The sequence below is a fragment of the Parasteatoda tepidariorum genome, chromosome 1 (assembly GCF_982258835.1).
Source record: "Parasteatoda tepidariorum strain Cologne lab strain chromosome 1, Ptep-v5.0, whole genome shotgun sequence".
NCBI classification, from domain to species: domain Eukaryota; kingdom Metazoa; phylum Arthropoda; class Arachnida; order Araneae; family Theridiidae; genus Parasteatoda; species Parasteatoda tepidariorum.
Window position 1 is genome coordinate 78,208,653 of NC_141755.1, and position 21,634 is coordinate 78,230,286.

Consider the following 21,634-nt stretch of genomic DNA (forward strand, 5'->3'; position numbering starts at 1 on the left):
GAAAAGTGTTCTTTTATTTATACTTATGTCCTCAATTTTATTAAATTTTAATTTTTTCAAGGCATTTCCTTAATTATATTTAAAGTATCTGTTTGCTGCATTTATTTGTTTGTAATAACGAGAACAGTCTTCTTTTTTTTCACTTTATCAACTTTTATCAATAATTACTACATTTTATAAACACGTATCACTCTAGCTGGTTATACTCTACTAAATACTTTTAATAACAACAAATAAATTATTCATAAGGACTTAAAAGATTTGGAGCTAATTTTGAGTTACAAATTAAAAACAATATTCCGAATTTTTCAGAAAATATTTCTTATGGTGATTAGTTATGATCTAAATGATACATTAAATAAGCTGAAATTTTATTTCCGCGAATTAAATTAGCATAATTTAAACAATTTCTTCAGATTTTATTTTAAAAAAAGTCAGTGTCACTGTTTCGAAAAGCTCTCTAAAGTTTCAAAATGACATCAAATTGTTTGCCCTTTTATTATTTGTTAGTGATATAACAAATGAATACATAAGAAGTTATCCTGACTACTCAATAATTTGCTTAATAATTTGTCAATTAAATTTCAGAATTGGGTCTACTTTTAGCAATTCATTGTTTCCGAATGTTCGAAATGTAATATACGTTACACATTTTGAATATTTCTGAATAAATTTCGTTAACACACAATTTAATGCAATTGAGGTAATGAATTATAAAAACAATGTATAAATTTGTACATTGTTAGGTATTCGCAATTTTCTCCCTCAACGTATGTCATATTTAAAAATTTTGTTATGTAACATGCTACTTTCAATACAATGTTCGGTTACAGCTTCAATTTTTTGGAAGAAAATGATTTATTTTAGAAGAAAAAGTTGTCAAAAATAAGATACATAAATATATTTTAAGTTTTTAATTTTATGTACAAACTAATATTGCATAAATCATTTGGAGAAAGCAGCTTCGCAACTCCATTTAACAACCACTGATATTAGACTTTGCGCAATAACTTGATATCTTTTTTATGTTTAAATTAACTTTATCATTTTATACTTTAGTTATTTTAATCACGAAAAATAATTTGAAGATATGAGATTAGTTTAGGATCATTATTTTTATTTAATTTCATATAAATATACAATTAAACTGTAAGTAATTTATTATAAGTCTTTTTTTTTTAATGTGAAAACTATCCTTGGTTTGCAATGCAAAATGAATATGAAAGCAATTTTTCATGGATTTTTTTTTCAAATTTCCGAATTATTGCCCAATATTTTACTAAAAAACAACACTACATAGATTTCAATCTATTTGTTAAGTCGGTTTCATCATTAAAATTTGTTTAAATATCCCCTACTCCTCTAACATTTAACATAACTGTTTAAATACATCTCAAAACGTAAACAGTCTGTTAGTTAATTTTCGTAAACAGTTCAAAACGTAAACAGTTCTATTCCCATAAAAACTCAGTAAAATAAGTTTAATGTGATAAAAAATTCTTCCTCTTAATTATTTTGAAATTTCAAAAAGTTTATTGAAATAGCACTATTTCTTAAACTTTACTTAGTTTGCAAACCTTTATTCGTTTTAAAAAAAGATGCTTATTCTAACGGACAAAAAAGTTATATATAATTTTTTTACTGATCATGTATTTAACTATAATAGAGTTTCATTTACCATCAATTACGAAACACGACTTAAAGAACATCATTATAAGTGAAAAAAATTATCAAATATCAAACTATCGTTCTGTCAAATTAATAAACATCTTTTAAAATATTTGCGCTTCAATAATGCATTTGACAAAATTTAATGATATAAAATTTAATTTCAATAAATTATAATTCCATTTATTGCTTTTAAAATAAATATTTTATATCAGTTTAATGCATATTTATTCACATACTTTCGAAATAACATAAATTTTGCATGTTTGTATACTAATAAAAATTATTCAAGTAAAAATAATTGTAAATAAATGCACAAATACAATTCTAAACTTAAAAAACTAGAACAAAAAATTTAGGATTTTTCATTAACTTTAAGTATAATATTTTTATAATAAATTAAAATGATAATATTTGAATGAACTTTTACGCAGGTAAATTTTACATTTGCTCCCAAATATTTAATATTTTATTTCCTTAAACAATAAAATATAAGGAATATTTAATATTTTATTTCCTTAAAAAATTATACAATTTCAGTTAAAAACCAAACATAAATTAATGTATCTCTTCTTTAACCATAACATTTTTACATTTTTAGAATTCAATACACATTTAACATGTTTAGAATCTTAAGTTAGAATTTAATGTTAAACTTACTTTAGTTTCTGTCAACTTTTCTTCTTAAGGTAAGTTTTTATTTTGAAATATTAATTTCATTTAATATTTGAATGAACTTTTACGCAGGTCAATTTTACGTTTGCTCCCAAATAAGGGCGATGGATTTAGTAGGTTAAGCACCAAGAACTGCGGAGCGATATTATAAAGCCCTTACCGTATTACTGCCCACACACTGTTCTTGCTTCATTCATGATTTCCTCTATCCTACAACTTTGCTCCCATTCATAACTTTGAAAAACAGGTAGTGTTGTAAAAGAAATATATCTTGACTGAATTCAAAGAGCAACTTAACTGATTTAAAAAAGAATTCGAGTATTACTTTTTTTTAAATAAATTAGACGTGGGCGATGAACCGAGAACAGACGACTGACATGATCTCTGCAAACGTGACAGTCGACACGGCGTTCAAGCCTCGCGCACTGACAGAATAAAAATTCAGAATTTTCTCTGATTTAGCTTATGCAAGTTGAAAGATTTTTATCGAACAAGATTTTCAAGCCCACGTTTAGCGAACGCAAACAAGTGGCGACATAGAAGAGTTTGTCTATGCCAATCTGGTGCAGAATTTAAATTACGATAATTTAGATAAATTTTCACACTGGCGACAATTTTCTGAGCAATATGAATGAACTAACGTAAAAACGTATTTAGCCCGAAGACATGCGATTTATTAGGATTTTGCCGACGTTGCTATTAACGCGGATTTTTCTGACGCCTTTTTTGGCGAAATGAATCTAGGTTGTTTGATAAAATGTAAATTATTTTTAAAGAGAAGACGGTTTAAAAAAAATTACCCGTACGATATGCTAATTAAACTGCACTCTTGAATACAAAATAAATCTTTTTTTTTAATTTTAAGATAAAATTTAACATATTTTAAGAATTATGATTCGAAAATTAATACTTTGGTATGCTATTTAAACTGTATTTTTTTTAAAAAATTACTTTTGCTTCTTAGAAAGATTAAAATTAAAAAAAAAATCTATACATTATTTCAAAATGCTGAAAAAATTACGGATTTTGAGGCTGAAAATAATTCTTTTTGACTTTTTAGACATTTCTGATAAAATTTCGGAAAAAAATGTTCTGAAAAAATATATATATTCCTGGTAATAAAGCCTAAATATGCGATATTTAAACTATTCAGTTAATAAATTTTCCATTCACATGGTAACAGTTTACTGGAAATTGTAGTTTCCAAATTTATATTTCTTATTAACACACGATTAGTAAAAAAATACAAAATTGAAAAGTAAAATTAACTAAATAAATGGTTTGTATTCCATGCTCGATGGCGTTAAGATAAAATTACCAAACCTTGCCTCTTTCATCAAATTTTATCACCCATTACAAAACTATATTTTATTGTAAATTTTTTTGTTTGTATTCCATGCTCGATGGCGTTAAGATAAAATTACCAAACCTTGCCTCTTTCATCAAATTTTATCACCCATTACAAAACTATATTTTATTGTAAATTTTTCCAAAAATCATTACTAAGGTTCATATTTGTCTGTTTTTAAAAGTTTTATGAATATCTTTGTTTTGTGTTATCTTTGTTTGTGAATATCTTTGTCAATTTACGTGATAAGAATTATCGAAATCAGTGTTAATGAGTGTAAACTATAATGAAACAAATTTTTAAGGAATCTAAAAACTTTTTAAATGACTGATTCAAATCCACAAATCTCTGATTTTTATTGCTTTAAAGTTTCGATTAAATGTCCAAAAAATGGTTCTAAAAAAGTACAAGCACTTTCTTTCAATCAATAAACCGAATTTTTTATTTGACGCCTTTTTTTGAAAGACATTGTGCGGCTGGCTTTTGACTACATCGTCAAAAGTTTAAGCACAAAAAAAATATCAGGAAATCTAAATTCATAAAGGTAACTAAAATTTAAGGTAGTCGCCCTCCGAACATATCTCTATTGAAACCATATTTTTCATTATTTCCCTTATTATTTTGAGGGTTTAAAATCAAAGTTATCACTCCTATTTTGAGGATTCAAAATCCAAAATTATCTCTCCTGTTTTGAGGGTTCAAAATCCAACTTTATCTTTCCTATTTTGAGGGTTCAAAATCCAACTTTATCTTTCCTATTTTGAGGGTTCAAAATCCAACTTTATCTTTCCTATTTTGAGGGTTCAAAATCCAACGTTATCTTTCCTATTTTCAGAGTCCAAAATCCAAATCCATTAAAAAAAGGCATGTTTATTCAGAAAAACTGCGATTTTGACCCTGATTTCGTAACTTTTTGAGTTCATCAGTGCTAACTTTTTAGTATACTTCAGGTTAAGCATTCGAACCATTAACATTAAATCCTTGCACTTGAAAATCCGATCATTAGATCAAAAGTTGTTTAGGGTGTTTGCTTTTCTTAATTTTGCACACCGTATATTATAAAGATCTTTTTACAAATAGAGCTATAATTTCAGGTAATTGCTGAGAAGCAATTAGAATATTTTTTTTCTTATATAGAAAGAAAATTTTTTCGTATAAATTGTCAAAAAATTATCAAAATATCGGAAATAGGACTAGTTACTATATCTCTAATAACAACTTTATAAAACTAATTTCTTCAGTAATTGAATGTTGAAATTTAATAAGTTTGAGCATATAGCTTTAAACTTTTTGAAAACTTAGGGGAATTATATTTTAACACACCAAAAAATAAGGCGAATGTACAAAAATCGAGCTTGTATAAAATTCGAGAACGCTAATGGATTATATAAAATTTTCTAATTATATTTTTTAAATACAGAGTACAGTGACATCTTTAGTATGAACCAATCTATCTCACTCATTGGATTTTTGTCAGTTTAAAAATGAATAGTTTTTAATTTAAAAAAGAATTTTTTTAATTGTAATTAATGAATTTGTAATAAATAAGATAAACATGAGCTTAATTATTGATTGAAACATGAGAAACACAGTATTTATTTAATAAAATATTTTTTATTAAAAACGATAAATCCCAGTGACTTCACATAATGAGTTTAAAAATATTCGCAGTTTATGTGCTAAAAAATGCTTTTAAATCTACATATCTTTTTTTTTTGAAAGAAAAAATATGAATTAACACTTGTTTATTAATAATCTCTTTTATTTTTAGACAAAAATCTGTATGAAAAATTTTATGAAATTTTTTCATAGTTTTGTGTTAGCGTAAAATCATATTTATTATTACAATATTTAAGTAAACAACTATTAAGGTTATGATTAATTAAATGTTTCGTATCGAAACAGTTAAAACTACAACGAATGTTTTACTTATTCCAAAATTGATAAGTTAAATAATTTTCAAAGCTACAGTCAAATAAAGATTTCTATCATCTCTTTGTACTAGCCTTTATTGAACTACTAGCTGTACCCTGCGTGCGTTGCAACGCTTTCAATTTGAATTTGAATTTGGTATTTAAGTGTGTAAATGACATTTGCGATTATGATTTGAAATGCAAATTTTATTTAATGGTGAAAAAAAGCAGTTAATTCTCTAGGATATCATTAGTGCATTTTCAAACAGACATGTATGGTGATGCACACGGAGCATGAAACATATTTTGGACAATGATCTGAAATAAGACTGGATCTATGGTGACATCAAGAATTTCTGCTGATATCTGATCAGTTTTAGAAGGTGGTTTTTTTTCAATAAGCCAAATTAGAATGTGTGCCTGAGGCAATCCTCGTTTTTGCCATTCAATAGAGTACACCCAACACCGTGTCTCTCTAAAAACATGACGCTTCACAATGAAATCAAGTAAAGATTATCATTTTTGTTTGAACACACGTGCTGTAATATCATGACGATCCGATGATGATTGTCCTGGTAACAAAATATCTCTAATTTCAACCCAAGCAGAATTGCACGTAAATGTAATAAATAAATCTAGGAGCCCATATGCGAGAACATATGTCATTGCATCCTGTGAGTATTCATACATGTGCCTTGGAGTCCAAGGCACATGTATGAATACTCAGACATGTATGAATACTACATTTGCAGGGAGTCCAAGTTTTTCTCCCTGCAAATGTAGTCGGCAATATAATCATTTCCCCCACATCATTAGGATTAACGTTACCATCATTAATTATTGCATCCCGTAAATGAATGCATTCTTCTGAACGTAATTTGGTTTGATTTAATTTAATATACAGTAGGCGTTCAGTTTCAATTTTCGCATACATATCGACAATGTATTGATGAACTAATTGTCGACATTTTAAAGTATGATTATCAGCGTTTTGGCAATCATTAATCTATATGCATAAAAACTTATTGCACTTCCTTTCTTATTGGTTTTCTCGCCTGTTTGCGGACTTCTTAATTTTATGTTAAAATAATATCCCTCCTCTCCTCACCAAAATAAAATAGGATATTGCAATGCATCATATGATCGATACGTTTCTGAGAACTCTTTGAACGTCACGATTTCTGCGATGAAGAACTGTATCGCGGGAGGTAAATTCTTCGCCAACTATAACAATAGCCACTTCATCCAATGTTGGCGCATTGTATTTTTCTTTGTGGTGGCCTACAGGTGTTTTTTCAGCTCTAATAACAACTTTGTAAATATCGGATGACATTTAGTCTAGGGCAATTGTGAACAGCCTAATTAACTGATTATGTTGATCGAAAAATTTTTGTAATACGGTAACAATTTTTCGTTTAGTGCCATTGTTTACCTGACAACGTTGATTGACTTGATCATTTGTGTTATCCATGAAATAAATTTGTAGAAATTTATGATCTGCGTTAGGCATTGAAAGAAGTGATCCTTGCACGATGATAAATTTGGCCTTGCACTTTGAATGTTGGGATGTAATTCTCGTTCAGGATACGTGTAGCACCGAATAAAGTCATTTAGAAACACGAATTGTACCGGCGTATATGCGCCAAAAAATGTTTCGATTGGTTTGTTTGACCTGATACGAAGGTTGATAATGTCTCGGCAGGCGACGTAAAATCTTGTAGTTTCTGTATGCTTCTAGAACAGCAAATTTCAGCTGTTTCATTTTTAAATTTGAGAGCATTACAAAACATACATAATTGATATATTTCTCCGATGATGACACTTGGGGGAAGACTATAGTTTGTTGTCGGATCATAGAGAAATGCACTGAAATTCAAATCAGAGTATTGGCAGCGTCTGAATAGCGAAATGCGTTCTCGGTCGGTTTTCATTCTTGCTTCCCGTTGCTCTGATGTTTCCGACGAACGGGCTTGTGTAGTTCGTAGTTGATTTGTTGACAGTCTTCTTTCCTGTTGCTCAGACGTTTCTAAGGAACGGGCAAAAGCATTCTGTTCTCGATTAGTTTCAAGTCTTTTTCCCGTTGCTCCGATGTTTCTGAAACACGGGTAGTTCTCTTTTTGCGCGCTTGAGATGTCGACCGACTAAGAGCGATTTGCTTAGGCGGCATATTTTTGCAAATATTCTTTCTGACAACGAAAAAGAAATGTAAAAGTTGGCAGTGGTCGCAAATTTGCTAAATCGAAATATCACATACATATTTTAAATGATAAAAAGATCAATAAAAATGAGATGAATAAGAAATATGAAAATTATAAGATTTAAAACAAAAATCAATTTTATAAATGAAAGAAATAAAATGGATGAATTCGAAAACTTTGCATAAATAAACAAACAAACTAATAGTTTTCAAATGACAACTGTCACAGCACTGAAATCTTCGAAAAGTATATTTAATTTTGCTAACCTAAAATTACGTACTAAATATAAATATTTCTGAAAACGTGCAATTTGAATGAAATTTGCTTTTGTCTTTATATTTATTAAACAGTTTTCACAGTACTGAATCCGTGATACGACCAACAATTAAGAAATCTATTCTCGTTGATTTTACTTGCTTGTGCTCACCTGACATAAAGAAAAGCGCGAATTAAAAATTAAAGTATATGCAATTTACTTTAATTTACTTTTCTAAATGAATAGAGTTATAAGATAGAAAATATCACTGTTGTTATCTTCAAGATATTTGAAAATTGAATCGTTTATAGCAAAATTTAAAACAATGGCTAGCTTTTAACCAATCAGAAAATTCCATTTCGACTTTCACTGATATCGCTGGAACGGTTTATCGCACGGGATAAAAAGTATCCTATGTCCTTCTCCTGGCTCTAAACTACCTCCCTGCCAATTTTCAGCTAAATCGGTTCAGCCGTTCTTGAGTTATAAGTGAAGTAACTAACACGACTTTCTTTTATATATATAGATTTAGAATAAAGGAGGAGAGAGAAATGTTTACTTGGAAGATTTTTCTTCCAAATTAAAGCTTTTAACAAAGTCAATATAACCCTTTATCATATCCTCAGTTAATTGTGTGAACATTATTAATGAGTTACGAAAATTTATTTATTGAAAAACCTACAACAGCTAAGAGTTTAATATTTTCAGTGCAAAATCAATTATTCAATATTAACAACTCATTTCAAAATAGAAGATATTATTTTATTAATTTTTTTAAAAATTAATTATCCAGATTTCAAATAAATAATATATTTACTGTAATTAATATGTTATAATATTAATCACAATAAATGTATATTACTTTTTGCAATCTGGATAAAAATTCTCTTTATTTTTAAATAGTTACAAATTTTAAATTTTCACTAATATTAAATTATGATTTTCACTAAAATTTAAAATATTCAACATTAGATACTTTTGACATACCGTAAACCGGGGCGAGTCTACCCATCCAGGGGCGAGTCCACCCATTTTAGTTTTATTTAATTTTCGCTATTTTAAATTGCAAATAAAAAATTTTTTACCGACGGAGAACTTAGTTCAGACTCTAACGAAGATGGCGCTGTAGTAGTTTGATCCGTTTTTATTTATTTGGTGTCTTTTTAACCGACCTGTTCAAACGTCTTTTGAGAGATTTGAATTGAAAATCAGCAAACGTTTAGTTGGTGCTCCGTAAGTATATTATTATTATTACTATTTTCACTTTGGTAAAGTGATAAACTTATCTAAGACTAAGATTACGTTAATTTTATATGAAAAAAAAACAAAAAGAATGTAAGTTTTGCTGTTGTAAACAAAAAGCCAGAATTCGCGGGGCGAGTCTACCCATTCGTATTTAGTTTTAATAAAGCATAATAATATAATTTAGAACTTCGTTTATATTAAAATTAAGTCATTTTAAATGAATTTGAGTATATTATTTTAATTCTGCATTGATAAATTTATCATTAATAAAAAAATTTATAGGTTAAATATAAATGTAAATATAAAATATGTTTATTTTACCTATTTTTTCAATTTTTATATTACAAAATTAACTGTTTTTATTTAATGCAAATTAAATAAATTATTATTTATAAATTATTATTACCTCCAAAAAAATGGGAAAAGGATTTTTCATGATTCCGAATGCTTGAATTTCAATTTTGTTAATAATCTTTAATTATTATTATTTATTAATTACTTAATTGTAAATTTATATTAATTTTTATTTATTTTTATCAACAATAATCAGAAAAAATTTTTATTTTATAATGTTAATGATTATAAAAACAAAACTGTGATCAAAATGTGATAATCGATCAAATACTCAATTTGTGTTATTTTATGAATAAAAAAATGGAATATATAATAAAGTTATGAATTTTACTTCATAAATATCCTATATAGTAACTAAAATAACAATTTAATAGTAAAATTTGATTATTTACAATGGTAACATTCATTTTAGTAGAATGGGTAGACTCGCCCCATACGAGAGATTTGTCAGCAGTTCTATAAAAATATACAGTAACAGAGTAACTGTTAATATTTTCTAAAATCGATTTCACAGCTTTAAAGAGGGATAAATAGCAATTCCGAAACACCTATTAAAAGCCTTTTTTCTTTAATATTTACAAAAGTTTGACCACTTGAAAGTTGACAAACTGAAAAATGGGTAGACTCGCCCCTGTTTACGGTAGAAGATTTATTAATTTTTTAAAATATACCATATTAATTGCAATATATTATTTTTTTGGCACTTCAGATAGAATTTTCTCTTAATTTTAAATAGTCAAAATTTTATATTTTTACTATAGAATAAGATATTCAATGTTAATACCTATTTTTAAGAAAAAGATAAAAATTTATTAATTTGTAAAAATATACTGTAAAAACAAAATATATCGTTTCTTCACTCGTCATATCCAATAAAATTAATTTTAATAGACAAGCTTTGATATTTTCGATGTAGAATGAATTATTCATTACGAATAAACATTTTGGAAAATAAAAGATAGTTTCATTAATTTTTGAACATACACTAGAAGAAACAGAATATGATATTTCCTCGCAGTTCAGATAAAACAATTTTCGTTTCCTGTAACAATTTACTTAAAATTCAAAATTTCCATTTGCTGTATGAATGTAAGGTAAATTTTGAATAGCAAATTCTTACTCAAATAAATACAATAAATATGTAAAATTTCAACATCGATAGCTGATAAAATTTTGTACTAAATTACGAATCTACTGAAAATATTAATCTCAACATAACAATATAAAATGAGCTTCTATAAAAAACGTTTTTTTAGTTTCGCATCATAATCGGGAAAATATGTACATAATATAAAATTTATTACATCCAAATGCTTTGTATATAAGTAAAATAATATAAAATTTGTTACATATTTTTAATCTTATCATAAGATATATAACTTATAAAAGCAATTATACCCACAAATTAAAAAAAAAACTGGTGTAAAATGCTTAGCAACAAAAAAGCAGTGGCGGCGGATTTAATACTTTAGATGATTTAATATTTTTTTTGCCTTTTTTTAAACTAGTTTTAGAACAAAATTCTTTGCCTTTGGTAGTTAAAAAAAATTCGAAATTAATTAGCATTAACATTATTCAACGTTTAAAAAGAATTTTATTCATTATAAATTTAAACTAGTAATTACTCTAATTTAAAAATAAGATCCTAAATACAGAAGATAAGCGCAGAAATCACGTAGAATTTCTATAAAATTTGATTAATTAAATATTTAAAGATGCAAAAAAAGCACTGTTTCAGCGTCATTTCATTAATTAATAATGAAAGGAAGAACGATTCATGTTCAACATTTTTAATTTAAACTAATTTAAGAACCTTCAGAATAATTATTATTAATAATAATAATATATATTGATAAACAAAGATAATTGAGAGCATTTGGATCTGCATCTATAAGCTTTGATAAACGCATTAGATCTTTTTGGGTCCAATTTATCGGTAATTTAAGCAGAAAATATATTAAAAAATCTTTTTTTCAGTAACGCAACTCTAGATTATGCTTATCTGGCCTACTCTATTTAATCATATGATAAGAAAATTTAGGCTCTCAAAAAACACATATTTGAATAATTCTGTATTAATTAATGAATTATGAAAGCCGTAACAATTGCTGCTTATGATTTGTCTGCAAACGATATTATTTTGTTAAAAAATGTGCACAATTAAAGTTTTTTGAAGACCTAGGTTATCGAAATTGTCGTTTGACTGTTTGCACTAACGAATTACAATAAATTCTGTCTAATACAGACAATCGGCATTCCTATAAAGTAGAATTCCGTATTTTCCCGGAATGTTCTGAAAGTTTCATTAAAGCTTGTAATAAAACGCATACCCGGAAACGTAAACGATCCTTTATTAATTTTACCCGAATGTTAGCTAACTTATCCGGTACATTAAATTCATTATTTTTGCTACTTCGTTCATTTCAATGCTATAAGGAGAAGAGAACTATATATATATGGTTTAATCATATTCATGAAAGAGAGTCTTGATATTTTCATAAACATGAGATTTTTCGTAACGCAGAAACTGCTTAAAATTGAAATTTCTTTTCGTGCTAATGGAAAATTGAAAGAGGATTTAAGATTTAAGGTTATCTTTTACTTTTTGATTAGGAAGAATTAAGCTGCACGTATAAATTTTTAATTAACTTAGCAAAAAGAAAAATTTCGAATTTGGATAATAATAAAACACTTGCCTACAGTTTTTGTTTGTCGAAAGAATTATTTATTAAAATATTTAAGTATTCTAAGCTTTTTTTCTTCACTTTTTCGTTTGTGCATTTTTTTTTTAATAACCGTCTTTGAAGAGCTGACTCAATTATGAATTTACGACTACCAATGTTCAACTCCGTAGCTTTGTAATTTTGAACCCAATCCAGAGAACAAAAAAACTTCTGGATCACGTATTGGGAGAAATTTACCTTCTTGGAGGACTTTTTGATGGAACTAACCCGCATTTGCTTTACACGAAGAGAAAAACCACGAAAAAGTCCCGCTGTGAGTCTACCGGCAAAGGGATTCTAACCAATGATCCGTCTACCATCGAGGATATTTTACGTCAGCACTGTGATCGATGCAAGCCGGATGTCGAATTCGCATCAACCAGTCATTGCTGGGATTTGAACCCGGGACACCTCATTAGGAGACGAGCCCTCTATTCCCTCAGCCGTCACTGCTCTTTGTTGTGCATTAAAATATAGTGAGATGAATTTTACGAAACAAAATTATAGCATGGTCTTTGCAATGGAGATAAGCAAAAATACTTTGATAACGCTCGACTTCCTGCCAGAGTTTATTGGAGCTAGAATAATGAATTATCTTAAACTTACTGGAATAAAATCAATTCAGAATAAATTCTTGTCGAACTTAACAAAATGCTTTAAATTTACATGAGAGATGATGGAAAATTTAGAAGCGTATCAATAGAAATATCGTTTTCTTTCCCCTACCAAAATTCTTTTTCACAAAAAGGAAGAAGCAATAAAAATAAAATCTGCTTTGTTAAGCAATTTGATAGAGCATTATCTCTAAAACCCTAACATATATATTAGTTCTTTTCATAAAGTAATAATGGCTGAATATCAGGTACACATGTCATCAAAGAAACCTGTATGACGCATTTCCTTGCAGATTTGGAATATGGAATGGCTTTCAGTCAATGGAATTATTTTTTCTCAGATTTATCACCTTTTATGGGATTTGGATACTCCCGAGAAGATCATTAATGCCTTTTCAAAACAGCTGCGAACAATGAAACTATTGGTTATGATGGAAAAGTGTTGAGATGATGGCTTGCGATATCGAAAAATGTGATCCATTTTTTTCACAATTTGTTTAGGCTGCTTTTTTTATGAAACGCATGAAAATGGGGGAAAAAGAAATGTATGGGCATATCGAATATCTGAACTATGTTTGCAAGCAAAAGGTAAATTTGATACTTTTGAATAGCTTTCTGCAGTAGGTATCATATTCAGATTTTTTAGAAAGAGCCTCCACTTAGAAATAATATTTACGTTGTTGTGGAAGTTTTTCAAATTTCTTTTAGCCAAATAAAAGGATTTAGTTCTTTACTAAATACACAGTTATTCAGAAAAAAAAAAATTTAATTTTAAGAAAGACATTATTTTTCTTTTAAATATTATTAAACATTTGTTAAAATTAACTTCTATGGATCTAAACTTTTTCTTTAAGCTAAATATGAAATACGCGAATTATTATACGCTTACTGCTAGTAAATGTAAATAATGCCGTTAAATTTTTCATTAGTCATTGTATTGAATAACTAGACCAAATGGGAAATATTAATCTTTTCTTACTTTGCGGGTTTGCCATTAGTCGTTCTATAGAATGTCTAAGCATTTTCCAATGCAAGAAATATTAATAATACCATACTTTATTCGGGTAATTTAGAGATCAATACAATGATTAATCATTCTTTAGAGTACCAAACGTTCTTAGGCTAAATAAGATACAGGAGAATCTTTCTGTATTTTGCCATGCCATTGTATGGAATGCCTAGTTCTTCTACAGAATGACATGCACTTTAAACAAATTATGAATTATTAGATGTATTCTAAATATTTCTTAGTCAATGTATAAAATTCTTGTTGTTTTTCATTAATCAATGTGTACAATTCCTATGCAATGTGAGAAAAATTAATCGTTTCATAATTTGCCGGGTGATTTCAAGCATACTATGTAATGGTAAAGCATTTTATAGAATGCAAGTTATTTGCATTAGCGACAACATACATAAATATCAAAACACACATTAAACCGTAAAATTGATCTAATCACCGCCTGTTTTAACTTTAACAAAAACTTCATGAGTAAAAATAAATATTACTTCTTATGTCAAATTTCAAATTATGATTAATGGGAGAATTAAACCTCCTTTTTAATGCAAATTTGAAATTTTATGCATAAATGAAACCCGGCATTTGCTAAGAATGTTCACAAAAATTCCCCAATTACCCACTTTAAAGAGAAAATTATGACAGATTATAATATTTCATTATAGTTGCAGTTCCAGTTACATAATTTGACTTAACCTAAATTATAAAAGTGATATTTTTGTCTATTGTCTCATAGTGATGAAGTAATCATATGAATCAGTTGGAAAAATCTAAAATGAGACTTTGCTTACATCAATTTTATCATATATAGTCGATTCAAAAAAGTTTTTGGTCAGAGATTCTGTATTATTTAGGCTTAATTAGGACAAACTCACATGTTTTTTTTCTTAATGTAATTGCGAGCTTTTGCTAAAAACAATGCCATTTGAGATTTTATAAAAAATAAAATATGAGTCTTTTGAGATAACATCTCGATAGAATACATTTTAAGGCAAAATATAACTGAAGCATTTTTAAATGCCTACTTTATTTATATTGCTGTCTTATGAATTACAAATTTTACGTTGATTTCAAATTGATTTTATAAAATTTAAAACAACATTTAAACTTTTATACAAGGATAGATTATACGAAGTAATGAAAGTGATGGTATTTTCAATACTAAATTGAGTTAAAAAAAATATATCATGTAATTCTTATGTCATAACGCAAACTAGGCCAGCAAATAAAGATACAAAATTTTTAGTTACAATAATTTTTGTAGCTACAACTTATTTTTAATCAGGAAAACTATATCATACAAACAGTATTATTTATATTAGACTCAACAAATTTATTGTATGATCTAATAAAAATAAACTTGAACTGTATTTTTCGTTTCTGAAACTATTTTAATTATCTTGAAATATGCCATGTCAGTGTCTGGTAACATTTTCATCCCGAAAACGGAACATCTTGAATAACTTTTTATATAATGATCGGATTTTCGCGTATTAGAAAACAGTACTAACGATTCATTAGATAGATTTTATTCTAATATTAGTACCGATGATATTTTAAAATAAAAAAAATTATTTTAAAGCTTAATTTAAAATATACGTGTTACATTTATTTTATAGAAAAAAATATAACAAATTTAGTTTTTGGTCCTCAAATTTCGAGGGTTATAGTTACAAATTTAGAGAGAAAGCACTCAAGAGTTTAGTCAAAAGAGCGGTTTAAAGTTTAAATTCTTTTATGAAAGATTCATTTTTTTCTTCATATTCGCTTCCGTTTCTAGAACTATTTAAGCGAATCAAAATCTTTGTACACTTAAATATTAATGTAATGAAAATATCAACCAATTTATTTTTTTAATTATTTGTTAATACATATAGTTTTTATTAAAAAAAATAAACAAAGCATTTACTCTATAGCCTGTTATCTGCAAGGGTAGTCGTGGAGCTTAAAGCCGATAATTTCTTGCCAAACGGCCGATGGTGTCAATGTAGCCAGCATTGCTAACAAACTTCTTTCACTTTCCTAACAAGATGTTACCCATTGAAATAGGGTGGGCTTCAAACCACTATCAAACTCTAGTCCTTTACCAATACTAGCTCATCTCTTTAACCAATAAACTATCAGCGTTTTTTGAAAAAATACCAAGAATGAAATTAATTATATTTTTATATTTCTCTTCATTTTGTTAGAAAAAATCATGGTTTTTAAAGAGGTTCAATTCACAAATATATAAATTGAAAGGCAGACCTTTTGTCTTAAATACATCTCATCTGGATTTAACAGACCTTTAGTTTTAAATATATTTTAGCTGAATTTAGTATATTGTTACCTCTCAGCTGAGTTCTAAATCTATCAAGAATTCAGTAGATTCTTTGCACATTTCTGGGATTTTATGGCACTTTTACAAATGGAACGCCATAATGATACATGAAATTAGATAAAATATACCAAGTTTTTTAAAAAAATAAATTTATTAAGATGCGTGGACAAATCTTTCGCTAACCTTTGAACATTTGATCCGTAGTTAGGTACGCACCACATACTTCGTAGTTATCGATTTTCAATGGTGTTCTAAATGCTGCTGCACAAGCGCTTTCTCCATGTTCTAGTTATTTTTTTAGCGTCGGTAGTTTACACCCAGTATTTTGCAGGGCAACACATGCAAAATGGTGACATCTGAACGTAAAAGCGTATTGTGTTCTGTAATTTGTAATGAGTGCCTTTAAAAATTCCATTTAAGAGTGTTTCATTCCAAGTTTCATATGATGTCCATATTACAGAGCTGTCTACCAATTTAATACCATTGAATCGTTGGTCAGCCGCTAATCAATGAGGTCCAAAGAATTGGGGCACAAATTTGACGAAGTTATTGCTCTTATTAATTTGGCTCCAACATAGTTAAACGAAGTGTGCAAGGAACTGAATTTCTAAATGTATGTACATATTGAGCATTTGTAAAAACATTTAGATTAATTCACTTCTATTTAATGTGTGAAATGTAATAAATAACCTAAATTAAACAGCTTTTACGCACCATTGAAATTGATATATTTTTAATAGGTACCTTGCATAAATTTGCAAATCTTTCTACCAATTTAAAACCATTGAATCATTGGTCAGCCGCTAATCAATGAGGTCCAAAGAATTGGGGCACAAATTTGAAGAAGTTATTGCTCTTATTAATTTGGCTCCAACATAGTTAAACGAAGTGTGCAAGGAACTGAATTTCTAAATGTATGTATATGTTGAGCATTTGTAAAAAAATTTAGATTAATTCACTTCTATTTAATGTGTGAAATGAAATAAATAACCTAAATTAAACAGCTTTTTCACACCATTGCAATTGATATATTTTTATAGGTACCTTGCATAAATGTTTTATTATAAAGTAGAAAAATGTTATATTTAAGTAAGTTTTGAATAAATTATACAAATTAAGTCATTTAAAAGCTAATACAGTTAAATCTTGATATTTTTTTTTTATTTTACAAAGCAATTAAAGCATATAGTGACTGCTTTTTTGAGTACTTCTAGGTCATGATCGAAAAATTAAGACTTTATAATTACATACATAAAGATTTAATTGTTTTTTCCATTTGGTTCTATACACTTAATTAAATTCTATTTGAGAGTTACAATTGTCAAATAAATTTAAAATGAATTGAAAATTTATTTGAATCTGTAAATCAACAAATGTAAAAGTTAAATACTGTAAAAAAATTATTACCATGTGCATAAATTTCAAAATAATGAAACTTCTTAAGTTTCTTATTTAGACATCATTAAAATGATATAAATCTTATTCCAAAATGTTTTATTTTTCTATTTTCTTATATACTAGAAAGTGTATTAAAATATTTTACATAAAAGAATAATGAAGATTTCATAAATCTGCACAATATGAATATAGAAAAAACAGAATAAAAAAAACATCTTTATGATACATATTAACTAGTAGAAATTGCAATATGTAATTTAAATATCCTAACTATTACAAGTAGCTATCTGTATTCATACTTAGTGAAATATTATCGCTTCTTTTCCTTTTGATACTTAAATTGCAATTTTAATTTCATTTTTAAACTAATACTTTAATTAATTTAAGCAGTATCTGTTAAACCTGTTACGTAAGATAATTAACTAAAAAAGCTTACAGTTGTTATTGTAAGAGAATATAGTTATCAAAATTTCAGAATGAACTTTGCGATATTAGTATAATTTAATTTTCACCTTAACTAGACACAAAAATAATTTCTGAGATGATAAAGGAAAAACATATTTCTCATGTAAAATGAATAAAAAAAAAAGGCATTTTAAATTGTTTTCTAATTTTATCAACCTAACTGCATACAGAAAAAAATGTCATTAATTTGATACTTGATATTGTGTTTTTTAAACTGAGAATTTTGTGCTATTATCAATTCAGAATTTTTTTAGAAAAACATTAAATATTCCCTTAAGTTTTTTCAGCTTAAAAATGTAAACACTTTTAATTAAGCACTTTAGGTGTCAAGAATATTCGGTTAAATTAAATCTCGCATTTTAATTATTGTTCGCTATTTTTTATTTTTTTTACTTTATGTAAAAAAAAAAGGAAAATTTATTACTTTCGAGGGACAACTTTCAGGATTTATTTTTGGAGAAATAAAATAAAATTTATTTCTATTTTTTTTGTTTGTTTATTAACGATACAAATTGGGTGATACAAATTTTGATGTGCATTAAATAATAATTTCATTAAAACTTGTAATAACCCTTATAAGATACGAAGTTGAACAAGGATATCGTTCAAATTTGTTGAATTTTAAATATGGTGCAAACTTAAAACACATCACGTGATTACACAATAATATGGCATAGCAAATGTTATTCAAATCAAACTAAAACATTATTCGAATAAACAATTTAGTAAGATTGCATCAATTTTGCACTGTCTTATTTTCAAAATAACGATATTATGGTCCAAATGTTTCAGGGAATTTAACTTTGGAAGAAAATCCTAGAGGAAAAATAATTGTAAACAATAAGTTTCTTTCCATTTTTCTTTTGTTTATTAATAAATACAAATATGTTATTAGAAAATTGCGATATAAATTTTTTTGAAAAAAGTATAACACTACACTTTTAAAAACTTCGAAGCGCTTTTAATAATAATTTCATTTAAACACGTCACAATATTAATAAGATGCTAAGCCAAACCATGATATAATTCGAATTTGTTACAATTTAAATGGGGTGTAAACTTAAAACACATAACTTAAACTTGATTACACAATTCTATAGTTTAACTTGAACAAAAAAATTACTCCATTTAACACATCATTGAGATTGCACCAATTTTGAGTAGTGTTATCGTTCAAAATACTAATATTATGGTTCAAAATAACGATATTATGGTCCAAATTTTTCAGGGAATTTAACTTTGGAAAAGAACTTTAAAGGAGAAATTTTTGCAGGAAAAATAATTGTAAAGAATAAGTTTTCTTTCCATTTTCCTTTTGTTTATTAATAAATACAAATATGATATAAGAAAATTACGATATAAATTTTTTTGAAAAAAGTATAACACTACACTTTTAAAAACTTCGAAGCCCTTTTAATGATAATTTCATATAAACTTGTTACATTATAATAAGATGCCAAGTCAAACCATGATATTGTTCGAATTTTTTACTATTTAAATGTGGTGTAAACTTAAAACATATAACTTAAGCTATAGAATTGTGTAATCAAGTTTAACTTGAACAAAAACATTTTTCGATTTATCACATCACTAAGATTGCACCAATTTTGAGTAGTGTTATTGTTCAAAATACCAATATTATGGTTCAATATTGAACCAATTCCTTAGAGAATTCAAGATTTTAAATGATACAACAAAAATTGCAAAACAAAAAAAAAATATATAAAATAAACTTCCATATGAATTTTGAAATTTAATTTTAAAAAAATAAGTATCTTAAAGTAATTTATAAAACAAATTTTATTAAAAAGCTTAAAGAATTGTAGATAAAAACTTTTTTCAAGTAGTACCAATAGTGAAGTAGTCAAAATACCAATATTATGGTTCAATATTAAACCAATTTTTTAGAGAATTCAAGATTTTTAATGATACAACAAAAATTGTAAAATTAAAAAAAAAACTTATAAAATAAATTAAAAAAATTTAAAAAAATTCCAAATGAATTTTGAAATTTAATTTTAAAAAAAAATAAATATCTTAAAGTAATTTATAAAACAAATTTAATTAAAAAGTTCAAAGAGTTGTAGATCAAAACATTTTTCAAGTAGTTAAAAAAGGATGAAAAATAATCGCCCAAGAAGCGAACTTACCGTCAACCGAAGGTACACCGGCGCGGTTCCGAACAAAAACCCGACGAAAATTCGAAGTAATCCAAAACGAATTTATGATTGAGGAAAGACACTAGTTCTAAAAGTGAGGAGCCCCGCGGTCCTAAAGCGTTGCTGTTGTCCAAGCATTTCAACGCAGTCTTCGCTTTGAAACTGCTTTGCTCTCAGTTAAGATGGTTACACCCAAAGAAAAACCGGCCAACCCCGAACGGGGCCCGAGGCCATCCGAGCTTGTTGGTGTCTTGTGGCTGGTGGGTGGGCGCACTTCTGACCCCTACTTACCTGCCTACTATCCGACGTGCCGCGGTCTGTCATTATAAGTCGCGACAAAACCACTGGAAGGAAAGTGTTGCAATAAAAACCTTTTTTTCTTCTGTAATAAACCTTTTCAAGCTTTATAATACTCATAGTACATTCGAGAGCAAACATCAACACGTTTTATTAATTTAATAACTTATAACGTTATACTTTAAGCTATTTAGTCAACTTATTGCAATATACTTTAACATTAAAGCCATCTAGTCAGCTTAGAACGCTATAATTTAATAATAATGTCTTCTAGTCAGGTTATAGCGCTATGTCTTTACATTATTGCCTTAAATATCCTAATCCCGATCTTCTGGAATATGACTTTTTTGAATGAATAAAACAGTAGCTGAAACATACTACAGCACAAGTTATCCTGCAAATCCAAACTTAGAGCAGTTTTTAGAGATTTAAGTGACGGAATTCTGTTTATTGAATAATGAATTGAACATTTTTAATGACTAACTGAAACATACTATATACCGTTGAGTTTTTTTTTTTCCGTCTTTTTTTTAAAAATTTGATAGCAATTATACTTCAACTTTAATCTAACATCAACGCCTTCTAGTCAGCTTATAGCGCCATACTTTGCCATTAATTTAACAATGTCTTCGATTTAGTTTACAACTCTATATTTTAATAGTAATTTAGTAATATTGTCTTGAATATCCCATAGTCTCGATATCTTGGAATATGGATCTTTTTTGAATGAATTAAACCTATTGCAGCACAAGTTTTCCAGAAAATTCAAGTAGTTTTTAGAACTTTAAGTATTCGCAATTCCGTTTCCTGAATTATGTATTGCGGATATTTTTATGACTATAGCTGAAATGAATTGTTGGCAACAAAATCACAACTTCCTAGCTTTAAAGTTTCATTATCGTCCATAGCAGTATGAAGAATTATCAAATTCTTGATGCTGTTAGGGTTTATTTGCAACATGTGGACCAGTTTTTAAAGTGCCC

At 27.3% G+C, this 21,634-nt stretch overlaps 1 protein-coding gene across 2 annotated transcripts in view; it reads right to left on the bottom strand.

The window, feature by feature from the left end:
* The window catches only part of LOC107457328 (uncharacterized), a 73,479-nt gene extending 52,806 nt beyond the window's left edge, over positions 1-20,673 (bottom strand). The window contains exon 1 of one of the 2 annotated variants that reach the window (XM_021145404.4): positions 20,346-20,673. The gene's annotated coding sequence lies outside the window, so the exon portion shown is untranslated. Of the gene's footprint in view, positions 1-2,503; positions 2,648-20,345 lie in introns of those variants that run through there. The other variant, XM_087167301.1, reaches the window with a different exon arrangement.
* Between the last annotated feature and the right edge of the window lie 961 nt (positions 20,674-21,634).